We start from the raw sequence: 13,529 nt of genomic DNA on the forward strand, positions 1-13,529 counted from the left end.
AAAATTGGTTAGGTCTCAGTTTTTCAATACTTTAGTTTGATGCTCCCTAAAAGGGGTCTGTGTAACTTCCTCTTTAATTAAATTATTCCTGTATTATTCCTAGATGATTTTTGTTGAATTTTTTAAAGCTGATGCAACGACGCTTTATTCCTAGGCAAACAGAAATTGAAATATTCCCTACTTTTATTTCCAGAAGTGTTTGACAGTTCGTAAAGTGCTGGGGTGGGAAGCAAATGCTACATTGATTGCTTTTCATCTTTTAAGAACCCTTGCTTGAGTGGCCAAAGTTTGTTTTTCAACAAATCCTCAAACCATAAGGGTTTCAGCTTTGATGTTTTTTAAAGAAAGCTTTTAACACACATCTTCCCCTGCCCCCTAATATGTTTGGAGCAGATGAGCATCCATGAGAGTGGATGAAGAGTTGAAGAGTCTTGACAGAGAAAGAGCAGAGTGGTTGGGTCCCTCCATCCCTGGCATTTGGCTGTGCCAGGTTTCTGGTCCCCCACACGGTTCCCTTCATGTGCAGAGTCATATTGGCTCCAGTTCAGGGAAATTCAACACAGGAAGAGTAAGTGTTCACACACAAAGGCTATATGTAGGACTTGTTACTGGACCCTAAATTTGGATTTGGGAAGCATTCCCAGATGGCCCATAAAGTGAGTATTTTTGGTTCTTAACTGAGAAAGATTCAAATTAAATCTTCTTTATTAAACATGGATTTATAGGAAATACTCTTCATTTGAGCAGTGTAGCTTTGAACAGAGTAGAAATGCATGTGAGAAGGAGGTGTAGGGTTTTTTGTGTGCCATGTGTGGGTGTATTTCCCTGTGCACAGAGTTATTGTTTGTGGGAGAACTGTGGGGAATTCTTTTTCCTCTCATGGTTATCTATTTTGGATGGGTGTCTATGCAAGAATTATCTCCCAAATTATCCAAGAAGTAAATTATGCTCTCCCTTCAAGATTTATCTTAATACTAATGCTGTGCCTGACAGGTTTCACTTAGGAGTTCAGACTCACCACTGCACTTTGACTACTCAAAGCAGAAATCTCTGGTGACACTCCCTCTGCTTAGCCTGGCTGGATTTTCCTTGAACTCTCTTGGATCTTTAATACATGGAGGCAACGTGCACACATTCTCTCCTGCTGCCCCTCCTTTCTTTCTCTGTATGGAGATCACCTGAACTGCCCAAGATTTTGGCTTAATTTTAATTTCTTTACCAATAGTAGCAGAATTCCTTAGATTTATATTAAATATGCCATGATATCTTATATCTGTAAGCTCTTCTCCAGTCAGGTTTAGAGTTTTTACAGGTCTTTCTCTTGGTATGAACCACATTCATGTGAGAATTGGTTTTTTTGTAATCATTCATCTTTGGTTACTGCAGGTGTTAATGGTCTTGTGCACTGAGCTGTAAATGTGGGAGTAAGAATTTCTTCTTTGAGGTGGGACCAAAATTAGTAGATATCTGAACAGTTTAGTTCTGCATTTTTCCTTTTTCACAACTGTCTTGATGTTCACTAAATTGCTAAAATTCAGAGTGAGAGGTAAATTGTAGACCTAATCTTTGCTAACACATATGAAAAATGCCCACTCCAGGAGAATAAGACTAGGTGTTGAAACATATTTCTGATTATTTTCTATCATTTGAAATAATTATTGGGGTTTAAAACAACAGGTGATCTTTTTTTAACTGCTTGTCTTGCTTTATGTAATGCTGTTCTGGACTAAAGAGAGACTGAACCAAATTTTGGGCAGTGTAACTATTTTTTTGGATATTTTCCTCTCTCATTGTGTCAGAGTAACCAAGTTGTTTCTTTGTCAAGGTTTGTTGAGCAGTTGCCTAAGACCACAATCTTAGGCATGTGTTAGAATAACTGACTACAGTGCAATTTTAAAGCCTCTAATTTTAGTCTTCTATTATTCCTCTTTTCAACTGTGCATCTTGTCATTTTCTGTTATTGGAAATTCTAAATTTCAGCAGTGAAAATGCTAAACTATCTCTTCTAGTAGTTTTTCATTAATGTTTTGTGATTTAATATTTCATTGTGTTAAAAAATCATGAGACATTATAGTGTGAGAAGTACTGCGTAAGTTTTATTATATTATTTACAGCACTTAAATCCTGATGATTTTACAGCAGTGAAAATTAGAGGTATTTTTTTTAGAGGTAAAATAATTAGGGGGTTAGGTGAAAATGAATACAGTTTGTGTGTTTGATCATGCAGAATATCAGACTTTTTGAACCCTATTTTCGATTTTTTCCTCTTAGAAAAACAGATTATTCAGAATTTTATCCTTTTAACTATAAATTAGCACATTTGGTCTTATTTTCTGGAGTTTCCATGGTACACATGGTAGGCTACAGCAAACACATTGTCTCTGGAAAGCCTTTCTATCTTCTGAAGATATTAAATGTTTCAGCGAGACAGAGAAGAAAACTCAAAGTGAAGGTAATGCCCTAATTTCTCCTTACATGTGCACCTGAAATAAGTAACTTGAAAATGTCTTAAGGTTTGAATTTTTAAAGTGACAAAGCTTAGTTCTGCCTAGTGATGTGATGACCCTGTGACAGCATCTTTGCCTCCACATCACTGCACTGATTCTGTGTCTTCCAAAGGCAGAGAGCAGATCTTGGTGGCTTTTTATTTTTCCCCAGGTGTGATATCACAAGATTTAAGTCACTGACAGGAGCTTCCTGATGATTCTTGTGCTTCCAGTTTGTAAACTGGCAACACTTGTACACTGAAAAGCTTTCTGTGGTTTTGTTGTTGTCGTTTGTTTGTTTTTTAAGCAGTTTTGTTGTAGATCCCTACTTTCATATATGAGCAGGCTCCTGGTGTCTCCCAGCACCACCTGTGGACAACAGAAGAAGGAGCTCCTGCAGAAAATAACTGGCAGAGCCTGCATTCAGATCCTGTTCTGTAGCATCTCCAAGAGGATCTGTCTCTGCACTCACTTCAGTCTGGAAACCAACTGACCCAGCCACATGCACAAAGGGTTGGGTTCTGGGAAGGCTCTGTTCATGTTTTGTGATAGTTGACCTCCAAACTTTTGTTTTGTGAACTTTCCTCAGCAAAGATACGGACCCAAATGTCATTTAAAACTTGACATGGAGATACTTTATGAATGTCTGTGTTGAACAGACTCCAGGCAGAATTTCTCCCTTTGTGTTTGTGTGAAACAGGAATCTGAATTCAGTCACGTCTACACTTTGGGCTTGTAGAAATTAGCACAAAGAATAATCCCATGTTATGGAGTAATTTTTGATGTTCCCCAGTAATTAAAATAGTTCTGTATTGCATTCAGCCAAAAACTAGGCTTTGGCAGTGTGGTGAAACATTAGAGAATTCTCCTCAAATTAGTTACAGAAATTGAATGACAGGACAAATTAAGAAGAGGCAGGAGGGGGTGAAATATTTTACTTTAAAAATACTCCATAAAGGCAAACATGCAGTAAATTAGCAAGTGTGCCTTCTCAGTTATTCATGGAAACATGTTTGGAAAAAACCCATGGAGCTGGTTTGTTTATTATTTGGCAGAATTTTCCAGTGTTTTGTCAGCTTCCCACAGGCTGCTGTGCATGGAGCTCCTTGGGAGGATCTCCAAAAGGCTTTTGAGGAAGCCTTCAGACATGATGGACCAGAGAGGGAGGAGAATGACAGAGCAGGGCAACGAGCTCAGAGCTGAGCAGCCCTTCTGCAAAACCCCAAAGGCATCATTCCAGCAGTCACATGTATGGAGGGAGAAAATTATAGAGATCCATGGATCTACCTGCATACTGTCCTGGATACTTCAAAAGCTGCAGTAAAAAAGTATAAGCCAAACTTCCTCTGCATTTACAGCAGGTGGTATTAATTTATGTCACTTAGATTAATAGCAGTTGTTGTTTAACAATAGCTGTTGATAAACTAGCATTGGTTTAAAAATATGCAAAAAACTGCATCTAAACTTGGAGCAGGGGGAGGCAGGGAAAGCAGCCAAGTGCTCCACCCAGATATAGATGTGTGTGTGTGTGCATATCTGTATATATATATATTAATTCCTCTGTCTACACACAGAAATGTTAACTTCAGTATGTTTATCGGGAGTGGTAAAAAACAGCCACTTGTAAATTCACTGAGACAACGAACACCAGATTGGATCTGTATTTTTATTTTTTTAAAATGTTGCTTCCAACCACCATGTAAGTGTTAGAAAGGAGGGTGAAGCTTTTCTTTTTTGGAAATATATTGTGCTTTATTGCAATAAACGCTTCTGGCTCAAAGACATCCCTAGTTAAACCTGGTAATCTGTGAGTGGAAGGGCATGTGCTGGCAGAAGAGAGCAGAGCTGTGAAAAGGATCTGTCCTTAGGACCTGTCTATCTTTTTGTTCATAATAAAAGCAAGGGAAAAAAAAAAAAAAAGCAGTGTTATCAGTACACTTCTGCAAGTGAATTAGCTAGCACAGATTTGATAAAGCTTATAAACCCTCTAGAGCAATCGTGACAGTTTGCTGGCTTGGGCTTTGTCTGCTGCCAGTTACTCCTTGCTAGTGGCACTCTTTATTTATGCTTCAGTACCACGTTATCCTCTGGGCTTCAAACAGAAGGGACCTGTCTGTAAGTGTTTTGGTTGTGGTGTTAAAAAATAAGAGTGCAGCAAAACACATGCAACAGTGCCCAGGCTCTGTTTCAGCCAGTTTCCCTTCTCGTGGCGTCGCTTCCCCGTGACTGCTCCGTGCACACAGCGTGGCTGAGGTGGTGTGTGTCTGCCTTCCACTAGAGAGTGTCACAGAGTTATTTCAATGAGTGAAAAAAGCCAAATGGATGCATCATCTGCTTTGTTGTAGGTAAAATGCAGAAGTGGTGTGACCTCAGGAACAGGAGGCAGCTGTGCCTGCCTACATGTTATCCATTTCCTAACCAGTGCCATTTATTCTTCAATCTGCAGCTAAGAAATGTACACAGTGCAGGAGGGGGCCATATTTTCATGTACACTAGGGTTTTTTTCCCTGTCCCTTTGACAACATGTACACCTTAATGTTATTGTAAATATACCATCTGACACTTTTTGCTCTCTTTTGTACTCAAAAATTTATACTTCAAAATGGCAGCACAATTCTGAGGTTCATTATTACATGCATATTCCTAGCACAAGGCATTGGCAAGCAGACTTCAGATTTTGGATCAGTCTGTGTAAAATTCTACACATGGGAATCTTGGAAAAAAGTTGCAGTCCATTAGCAAATTCTCATATCTGGACTGAAGAGGTATATGCATAAGTAGAGAAATTGAAAAATGGTGTTAAGTAGTCAGAAAGTCTCCAAAGGGAGATCTGGACAAGAAGCTACAGTAATAGCAGTAGATGGCTGTTATTATAAAATGAAAAACTCAAAAGTGAGCACAATAGTAACATTCCAAATGCATAAAGTAATTTCTTCAGCCTCTGAAATTTCACATGGAAATGCAAATGCTGAAAGTATTGTTTTTCAGGTGGGTCATATCATTGAATAACACCTATCCTTTTTTCCTAAATGAAGAATTATCTATGAAGATACTTAATTTAAAATAATAAATAAAAATCTGAGCACTGTGCTGACCACTGCAGTGCTTAAACTGGGGTTTAATCATCAAGGTCAGTTTAGGAACTTTCCTGTCCCTCAATTCCAGCTAACTCTGCAATTTGTTTCTGATATGGAGGACTGATCCCTCCTTCCTTCCAGGTTTGTGGTGCATGGTCAACACTTGTGTTAGATGTACAGTTTTCCTTCTGCCTAGGTGAATGTGACACCTCACCTGATGCCAGCTGGGACTGTCCTTTGATGCCATCCTGTCCCCACCTCAGGGGACATACAGACACCTCAGCAGGCTCATCTTTAATCCCAGATGCCTTCCAGGATACAGGAAGAATTTTAAAGGCTCTGGAAATGTCAAAGGCAGAAGAAGCAGCGCCAGCCTGGCTCAAAAGCTTCACTTACTTACCCTGGAGGGGTGAATTGGGCAGGAGCAGCCCTTGGTGATACGGGTGGGTGACAGACAGAGGGGTCCCAAAGTGCAGAGCAAAAAAGGGATTTCTCTTGAAAACAAGACAAAGCAAGGAGTGCACTGTGAGTTATTATGGCAGATCTTACTACAGTGAGGTGAGCAGCAGGCCAGGCTTGTAATGTCAGCGAGAAACTTGAAAGTCCTGAGAGTTAAAGGGCCTGAGGTACATCTTGGTAAGGAATGTGCTTTTATGTGACAGTCTTGGTCTGTTCTTAAAAACTTCCAGTTTGGTTTAGCTATTTAAATACCTCTGCAATTACCTCTGTATTTCTGTCCTTCCCTAATGGAAAGGTGAAATACAAGTAATATAAAATCTATTTGATTTTGCTGAAATGAACGTGAGCTGCTCTACTGCATTGGACACTTGAGTGTGTAAAATTGATTTGGGGGAGTCGAGTTGAAGCAAAGGAGAGATTTTTCCATCACTGCAATATTCATTGCTAAATGAAGGGAAATGCACAGCTGTGGATAACTAAAACAACACCTGAAAGAATCTACTCACGCCCAACAAACAGGCTTTAATACAGAGGGGGTGATAGTAGTAAATAACAAAAAGAATCCCCATGCTGCTGACCTGAGCAGGCACTGCTTTTCCAGTGGCAGCAGGAGATGCAACTCCTCAGTCCAGCATTTGCTCCTCAGGCCACCTCACCTTCCAGGGTCCCTACTAGTGAAGAGTAAGAGAATTGCCAATGTACATTTTTAAATAAAAAGAAATAGTGAAAGTCTATGGGTAATTTTGAAAGGAAAATATTGATGAATTTTTTTTTTATTCTGTTTTCTAGAACACATTGAGGCATCAGCACAACCACAGTTACAAGAGGAGGGAGAAGGTTTCTGTGGCTCAGCAGGAAGGTATGAGAAATTATCTCTTTATCTCAGTTTACCCTTTATAGTTAGAATTGAAACCATCTTTTTTGATATACATAGAATGTTTAATTAATGTATGAGGGATGTGTGACCCTTTGTAAGGAATTTATGAAAGCAGATGTATTTATTAATAACCAGCTGGCTGTTTTTCACTTTGTCTTCTCGTAAATCTTACCTTACAGAAAAAGGAAGTGAGTAGAAATATTTTTAGGAGTTTTTTGATAAGAATTGATACCTCATTACTGAGCTGCTGTAACTTTGAAGGATAGCTTATACAGCCATCCTGTATTGCATGAGGGATTTCTAACAGTCAACAGAAGTTCCTTCTTGAGGACCTGGAGAGAGTGTGATCTAACTCTTTCAAGTTAATCATGAACCACAGAGCAAGCACTGAGTAAACTGATAGCACAAATTGAAAGGTCACAGCCAGTATTGAGAGAGGCTGTGGTATTTTCCTCTTAAAAGAGACATGACAATTCATTTTGATCTCTGTCACAGAGGTGCAGAGGACTGAAGGGAGCCCATGCTCAGCTGGAGCTCAGCAAAAGGGATGGGAGCCTTACCACACGCCCCTGGTGCCCTCACCACCCCTGTGCCCTCACTGCAGAGAGCAAATGCAGTCTCAGGCTGTGTCACAGCTCTGTGCTCATCCCTTTTCTTGGGTTTCTGTTCACTGAATCCTTGACGGTTTGACTTTGGTGTGCACCACAGTGGGTTTGAGGGGCACTCTGTGAGGAAAAGGCTGCAGAAATGTCTTTATTCTCCGTTAGATTTCTCCCTGAATCACAGGATACCTTTGGCTTTGCACTCAGTGAAACACATATACATGTGTGTATTTGTCTGCCATGTCCACAACTGATAGGGCAGTGGAAAACAGAGCATAGAAACATTAATATACAAAATATATTAGAATTTGATCTACTAGCAGAATGTGTAAGTTAGCAAGAGCATGTCTGTGTCAGGATGAGATGGTCATCCAAAATAATAGAATTTATGTTTCAATATGAGAAAACTCTAAAGGATTAAAGCCAGAATGTATTTACCTGTTCTTTTTTTTTCCCCTTTTCCCTGAAATATCTCTTCATGCCAGGCATTGAATATCCTCCAGCCATTACAGTTACTAGCTGAAGCAGGAATAGATATGTAGGAGCATATTCATGCTGTACGCTCCAGGGCAGGTGAACACTAAATTTACCTCCAAGTGCCTTAAATGTCAAATAAGATTAACCACCTGCTAACCCACCTAACAGTCCACTAGAAGTTCTGCTCCCTGGCATAATAGACAAGGAACCCCTTTGCTGCCTGGCAGTTGTCCAGCAGATGGTCAGCAAAACAAGCCAGTGTTGGATGATGGGACCATTTTACATGCAATAATGCTGTTTTCCTGGATGAACAGCAAACATGGCCTAAAGAATCCCAGAGAAGAATCACTCCATGGTTTACTGAAGTTAATGGTCAGGCACTAATGTACCCATGCCTGTATTTAGATGGAGAAAAAAGTGATATGTGTGTTTAAAGACCCCCAATGTTGTTAGCTTTTTTCAGAAATAAGGGTAAGAGCAAACTATGATAACAGAAACTTCACTCCACAATTAAAAAAGAAGCAGGAAGAAGGGAAGGATGTTCCTGTTTTCACATACAAAAAGACTACTTTGAGTGTAGCACAGTTCTGCTGGGTTCAGAGGAAGCCAGATTCCCTGGTTCCTCAGCCTCAGGAGCTGAGTGGTAGTTCCATGTTTAAGCAGTGTCCAACAAGAGAAGGAAATGAACATTGCAAAAGGATGCAAATGACTGTAGAAGAATACAGTGGATTTTGGAGAAGAGACACCCTTTATAAACAAGGTTTGAGACCCTGACAGAGAAGTCAAATTAATTAGATTTTCCTGAGACAAAACAAAGAATATGTTTATTCAGAATTGTCTCAGAGCCCTGGGAGAAATTTGAAAGCCATCTGGGAATATCTTGCAAAAGACATTTATATATAAGGAAATGGTATTGTTGCCATTGGCCTTAGAAGGGTCTCACTACACATGACCTTGGATCTAGTTAACATCCTGGAAAAATAGCTGTTATTACTACCTACTTCAAATATAAGCAGGTGCCAGTAGTATTTTCTTAACATGGTGTTTTACCTCAACCCTTTACAACAGCTATATTTAGGAAAACATAAAAGCTTGAATTCAGAAAGAAAAAAAAAATCCAAATATTGACCAGGACAGTTGAGAATTTTAAAATTTGAAGGAAGGGGAACCACATGAAAAAGTGGAGCTGCACAAAGGGCAGGGGAAGGTGAGGAGCCCTGTGCCCAAGGGCTCCGTGCCAGGAGGGTCCAGGGGGAACCTCATTCAGCCAAATATTCCAACTCAGGGAGAGATTTCCACCCTGCATCCAAACCAAATGAAGTCAGCTTTGACTCTGCAAAATGTCGATGAATTCTTCAGAGTAAATCAGCCCTGTCAGTCTGATGTGGAACTGTCACCTGCTTGTGACATAATATAATATGAAATGATATTGAACAACATGCGTTTGGCACTAAATTGTTAGCGGGTTTTAGCTTTGACAGCAGCAAGTTTATTGCTTTAATCCCAAGGTCTTTTAACCCTCTTTGACATAAATTGAGGTTGGCTTTTGTGAGAAAACTCCACTTCAGTCTCTCTTCCTTTACCTAAAACTGCTTTTAACAATTTATGCTCATACATCAGACACTCATTTTGAGTGACAAAAAGAAAAAAGATCTATTAGAATAGAAGGAAAAAAGGGTCAATTTAGGTTAAGCAGTGTATGTCTCTTTTGGTAGGCATGTCACAGCTTTCTTCAGGTGAATGTGAATTTTAAGTTGCAATAATGTATTGCTGTAGCAAAATAAAACAAATCTGTGACAAGAAGAGAGAATAAGTATTGTATGAGAAAGGCTGATAACCTGCACAAAATTATTCTCCCTTTTTTTAATGCAATTTCATTTATTGCTAAGATGGGTCCATTTTGATACTTTTCTTACAAGATCAAAAGATTTTCTTTATGCAAACACTGTAGAGACAGAGTAGTTTAGTGAGGGTCACGTGCAGAAATACAGATGTATGGAACAGATACTACGTACACACAGTTTTGCTGAATAGCACAGCTGGCTGATAGCACATAATTTAATATTTCTCCTTTTTGAGACACCTTGTTTAGTTTGATAAGTAAGTACACGTTGTCATCAGTGCTCTGATAATCCAGTCACAGAAATGCATCATATATGAACTCCAACATCAATAACACAGGACAGTTTTATCACCCTTGTTTTTCTACTCTCAATTACTGTATGGTGCTAGTGGTGTTGCTTTGAAATAATTTCTTTATTGCATTTAAAGCTCAGCTGAATCTGCCCTTGAACTGTTTAATAATAGAGAATGAACACATTCTCAGCATATTTGCTGAGAAAAAAAAATTGCTGAAAAAAAATGTTTAATGTTTTCTTTGTTCCCTCTTAAAGTATATCACTGATCTACCATCATTTTTACAGCAGAGAAAAGGAAAATATCAGACAAAGGAAAATTTGTGTTTCCTTCTAACTGTGAGTAGTTTGGAAGTTTGTATAGAAAGAGGCACTTTTTGTCTCTTCTAAAAATCACATTTTGCTTTTTCTCTCATTTTATCCTTTTTTTTTTTCTTATTTATGCTGTTTTACTATTATTATCTATAATTTCTTCATTGCAATTTTGCTCCTGGCTAAATTTGAGCAAATACACAATCAAGCTAGTCTATAAGCATAAAAAAATCATCTGATCTGTGATCTATAGATTTGCATCTTGTCTCTTTTGCACCCTTCCCCATAGCAATAATCTCATTTTCTGCTTGGCTTTCACTGTTCCCTCCATTCAGTATGTTGAACTTCCTCTCTCCTCCCCATCTTCCAACTCTTTTACCATAAAATCCTCAGGTGCCTAGAGCTGACTGCCATGGACTGCTCCTATTCTCATTTATGTTCCTCACAGGCTGAAAAAAAAATTGAAAAATAAACTTTGCTGGATTTTTATGTTTGGAACTGCAACCCCCACATCAGGAAAATATGAAAATAAGGAAATATTTCTAGACCATCAATGACAGTGTTATTTTCCATCCTAGTTATGCTATATAGAAATTATAATAATCTTTCTCTAGATCATAATTTATCATATTCTGTTCCCTATAGATCCATTGAGTGCTATGTTATATCCCAAATATACCTTTCTATACATTAAAACCCAAAGTAGTATTAATTTTGAAGGTTATCTCCATTATTCCAGCCTTGGCATCTGACTTCTTTTATCTTCATGCTCCTCCTTATGTGTCCTTTGCTGTGAAAGCAGGCTATGTCAAGCTGCTGATGCAAATCCTGACTTCTCCAAAAGCCAAGGGCAGTAATTTCACAATCAGGGTTTGGCCCTGCAGACTGGCTGCACCTGCTGGAGCAGAACAAAATGCCTCCACCAGGTGCTTCCCTTTGGTAGGTCCTGCTCCACCACGGTGCTCAGATTCTTTAAGCATTTGGTACTGGCAGCCCTTGCAGTTTCCCTCCTCCTATTACAGCTGTAAGTATAAATTCCACATTTCCAAATCCTGACAGAATGAAACTTGGGGAATTGGGAAAATGGGGTTAGTGTATGAATTGTGATCTTGTCCATGCAATAAAAAGCACTATCAGTGGGCATTCAGCAGCTGAACTACCCTCATGTTGTTTGTATTTTTATAGACACTGTTATAACAACAGTCAAGTATGATTTAACTTTAAAAGGGATGCTGTAGCATTGTTCAAGTCCAGAGCTGCCATAATCTTTGGTGGTAAATCTTTTGGATTTTATCTAGCTTTTAAAAAGGAAGGTAGCATGAAGAATTAATAATAGAATACACAGAGGCTGCCTTTACAATGACTTGCCAATCCATCCTATTTATCTGGGTTTGCATAAATGCAAACTTTTCTGGCTGTGGTATTTTTGCTCTTTGTGTTCTTCTATACTGCATCCAACAGGCACCCTTGATAAAATGCAGAGATCACCTTGGAACCTAATTCCTACAAATACCAACTCTATACAATCATGAGGTTTCTTTTGTTTATGCATTTCAGTGGCAAAATTGCATTCTAACTATTATGATTATTATGATTATTACAGATACATTTCCTTTTAAAAACTGATTCAAAATAATTAAGATTATTCTTGTTTAAACCATTAAATATATTCAAAATCAATATCTTATTTTGATTCTAGATGCTCTTGTGGTGGAAAGCAGGAGATGGAGGCTGTTTTGGCCATTGTCACTAATTCTGTATGAGGTCATGGCTGACTTGCTTAGATTTTCTCAATCTTTTTGCTTATCTATAATTTCTTGCCTCTTATTTGGTTTATTTCATTAATGTTTGTAAACTAAATTTGGATACTTACATGAAAAGTGCTGACTAAATATTGATATTTGTTGTTAGGTCTGAAAGCGGACATTCACTGGAACTGTTGCAGAGGTAACATGCTTAACAATTTTCAAGTTTTATAAATAGATAACCCATGTTGATGGATATTTGGGGATAGCTGTGCAATTAAATAATTTAACTCGGCACAAAGAGGGTCTTGTGGCTAAAATGTTTAATAGGAACCTTAGAATTTTTACTGTGGAGCACAGGACAGTGAAATTGCAAGTATAAAACGTACCCCTACTCCCCATTCCTCAGCATTCCTGTCTTAGAAAAGATCTCTAAGCAAGAGCAAAGATCCTTCATTCCTTCAAGGCATTCCCTGAGGGCTTGCCTGCCCTAAATAATTATACAGCCTTAAAACAGTTGTCAGGCACTGCAGGCCGGACTGCTCCCCCTCCGGATTTACGGGAATCCTGGAATAGCCGCTGCCCTTGGAGCCTGGTCTTGGGAATGACCCTGGCACAGGCTCTGAACCCTCCTGCTCAATGGGTGGAAGTTTCAGGCTCCCTGCTAGCAAAAGTTTGAAAGTGCAGAATGGAAGGGATGTGGTAGCAGGGGGAGAGGTCTGTGTCTGTTGTCCCCTGTCTGCACCCAGTGCTAGAGAGGAAAAGTCACCAGAGCCCTTTTTCACCTGTCTTGCACTTTTCCATTGCTTGGCTGACAGCAGGAGCAGCTGTCCCCAGTGCTCCCCATCCCGTGAGTCCTTCTGGGCAGTGAGGATGGGCAGCAGGCACTGGGACCCAGCTGGGATCCAGCTCTGCCCTGCTCTTGCAGGAGCTGCTGTTGCTTTATTCAGTGTGGTCTGTACTATTGCAAACAGGGCCCAGGGTTGTACAGAAACTGTTTAAATCTGTGGTAACCAACACAAGTCACCATAACTCCATTTGCCTTTATTCCCTGGGCATAAATAGGACTGGATAATTTGGAGAGATAACTGATAAAGGCTGTCAGTACTGGATGCTAAATTATTCTAATTAAAGTGTGTTTGTGGTTTAACTTTCCAGGTTAGAAGACCTTCAAAATGGAGAAACATTTCCAACAAAACATTGGTCTTGCCTTTTGGTAATGCCTAGGTCATTGCTGGATTTTGGTAATGCTTAGGTCGTTGCTGGGTTTTGATTCCTTCTTTTCCAACTCCTCTACCTTGAGGGTGAGGCATTGACTGCCTTGCTCAGAAAGAGAAAAACAGAAAGGCCAATGAAACA

This window comes from Prinia subflava, chromosome 13 (genome assembly GCF_021018805.1).
Source record: "Prinia subflava isolate CZ2003 ecotype Zambia chromosome 13, Cam_Psub_1.2, whole genome shotgun sequence".
Taxonomy (NCBI): Eukaryota; Metazoa; Chordata; class Aves; order Passeriformes; family Cisticolidae; genus Prinia; species Prinia subflava.